Genomic DNA, 3,192 nt, shown 5'->3' with positions numbered 1-3,192 from the left:
TCAAGTTGTCATAATCAAGACAACCCAAACAATGTCAACCTGTCATTACAAAAACCGAATGACACTTAATGACAGCAGTCATAAACGTTTATGACATGTACATAATGTTCATGACAGGTTCATGACCATGTCATGTCATGATTATGACAGTGTCATGTCACCCTTATGTAGATACCTTCGAGTAAAGTGTTACCGCTACTTTTGAAAAATGTATAATATTCCCCTGAGACCCTGCATCCTCATATGAGGACATCACATTTTGGATNATTATGACAGTGTCATGTCACCCTTATGTAGATACCTTCGAGTAAAGTGTTACCGCTACTTTTGAAAAATGTATAATATTCCCCTGAGACCCTGCATCCTCATATGAGGACATCACATTTTGGATTTCTTGCACATTAAAATTCATTCTGCTTAATTTAGACCTGTTGTTCTCGTTTGTGGACACTTTACTGCTCAGTCTGCAGCCGATCCCGACACCAAGGTGGACAAGGTGCAAAACCTGATCAAATATTATGGTTGAAACTTGTTTATATGTGCTAAATAACGTCTGTAGTTTGACCAATTTGACCAGAATTTGACTAATTTTAACTACAGTAACAAGCTAACATGCTGTTATTTAGGAAGTATTTGTTTGAAGACAACTTAATTTTTGTATTATCCCAACATTTCACACAGGCCAATTAGCTGTGACAAACTGTTCCTACAGACAAGAAGGACATTTGTAGACTGGAGGGAGTCACAAAATGAACAAATCACAAGTCTTTTGGATATGTTGCTTTACCTGCAATTTTGTTTTGCACAGCCATGTTCAGGCATTGAAATGAATTGACTTGAGCAATGACCCCTAACCCGTATTGTTTGTCGTTTTGCTTTTGCCCAACAATATTCAGACATCAAAATAAACAGATTTGTAATTTATTACACACTTGTGACTATTAGAAATAAACCCATTGTCCACATATCAGGACTTTTTTCCCCAAAACTACTTCCCGTTCAGTGACAGTGCTTGTTTTTTTATGCTTATTAGATCCTACTTTTAGCAGTTACAGAACAACAATATCATTCATTATGAGTTGTGTTTGTGTCCCCCTGATAATGTAAATAAAATATTTAGTCTCTTGCAGTTCTGTTTTTGGTCTCCTCCAACTCCTGAGAAAAATATCAGTCTCTTTACCTGCTTAATGTTTCACTATATTCACCAACTAGTCTTTAACTGTGTCTGTCTGCTGTTTGCTGCTGAGCAGTGTAGAGTCAGTTTGATGGAAACAGCTGTTAGAAACACTAAGAATGAACTGGACAGTAAATGTGACACAGAAGCAGGAAAACCAAGATGGCTGCAATTTGAGTCCATCTCACTAATGGACACTCATGTATGTTGATTAGTGTAAATGGATGTGTATCAGATATTAAAAGGAATATTATAACTGGGACCTTTGATTCGGGGTGAGTGACACCAAAACTTGGTCCCAGATAAAAATGTTTTAGATCCCTGAAAATATGTTCACCGCCAAATGTGACCAGAACTGATGGAAATATTTGGACAAGCATCAAATCATCAATTATTCCCCAGAAAGAAACTCACACTAAAATAATGAATACAAACAGCAGCTGTTTTATGAGGGTTGGGAAACTCTCACAATACAATAGTTGAGCTCAGTGTTTAACTGCACGCAAGAGAGACGGAGCTGCCAAAAAAGTCAAACTCGGTCAAAGTTTAAATCGTTTTGGAATATTTCTTGAAATGTTTCCTACACTGGAGGAGCGTCGCTGCCTTGTTGGGTGGTTTATAAAAGTCACTTTGTAGTTTTATGATGGACTTTTATTTTGGTTTCACATAAAGGAGGTCAAAAGATTCTTCACAATCATCTTCTCACACTAAGTTACCCTGCAATTACACACACACACACACACGCACACACACTCCTTGTTGACCTTGTGATCGCTGCTTTCGCCCGCTGCCCCGAGCGTTGCCTCGTTGCCGTGACGACGCAGCTGTACTGCTCGTGGCCGGATAAACAGCAGCAGCTGGTTGCAATTGTGCTGTGTCAGTGTCAGTGTGTGTGTGTGTGTGTGTGTGTGTGTGTCCTCTCATTAAGTCAGCACCCCCACACTCCTCATCTGTCTTCTTCTTCTGGGAGAACAAGGTGAAACCTCCTTTTCTCTTCTTCTCTCCTCTTCATTCTTCTCCCCGTCTCTCTGAAGACTTTTTCCTCCTCTCGTTGCCTTCATTTGTCTTCTTGTAAGTGAAACCACATCGGCGACAGTCGTACAAACTGGGCACATCACAGAGAGAGAGAAATAAGTCATGCACCAGTGAAATGGCGGCTTTTCTGGGGAGGAAATGCAAATAAGCTCTGGGAAGTAGAGCTGAATGATTATATTCTACTGATACTGATTTTGCGAGTTCGATTTTGGGTCTGCAATTGTACAAACCGCCTCCAGGAAATAGGTTGTTTTCATATTAGGTACTATTTGTACTGAGAGCAATTGCCCTCCTCCCTGCTCCCCTGCTGCTCAGCTCTCACAATATTCTCCGCATATATTGTACAATTTGAGCCTGTTTCTGACTTCATTTCTTTAACCGCATGACTCATTTAAAAGTAGGACTGAATTTCAGCTCTGTTAGGCATCGTTTGAGGGGAGCAATGACCGATCATGGCCCCAACTGGCCGTCCAACATTCGGATGAATATCTGACATGTCAGAGCTTCGGTCAGCCATGGTCAGGCTCTGGCACAGTTGAAGCAGCGCCATGAGTCGATTCCCCAGGGTCAGTGCTTTGTTTTCTCGCCTGTGTGAAGTGGCAAACAGAGCGTCTGAAAGTGCCATGTGGACACGATACATCATGTGGATGGAAAATAAGGAGGCCAGGTTGGTCGAGCTGAGGCAAAAGCATACGTGCCCCCTTGATGTTTCATGTAACACAGCTGTGCTCCATTGACTCTAATGCAGTCGTTTCAGATTTCCTTCATTTTCAGGCTGGTTTTGTGGATTTGGAGCTAAATGTTGTGCCTGGGCCACGTCGTGTATTAATGATACTCGTTACCTGGAGAGGTTGGAAAAAGATATACGTTTCTTCCCTGTTCCAAAACCAAAATCAGACCCTGAAAAGTGTAGGGTTAGCTAGCTAGCTACTGCAGATATAGCCTACTGAATGTATACACATGCTGCTTTTGCTTTTTAATGA

The sequence above is a fragment of the Epinephelus moara genome, chromosome 14 (assembly GCF_006386435.1).
Source record: "Epinephelus moara isolate mb chromosome 14, YSFRI_EMoa_1.0, whole genome shotgun sequence".
Taxonomy (NCBI): domain Eukaryota; kingdom Metazoa; phylum Chordata; class Actinopteri; order Perciformes; family Serranidae; genus Epinephelus; species Epinephelus moara.
The sequence above is the reverse complement of the archived record's forward strand: the minus strand, read 5'-3'. Positions refer to the sequence as shown.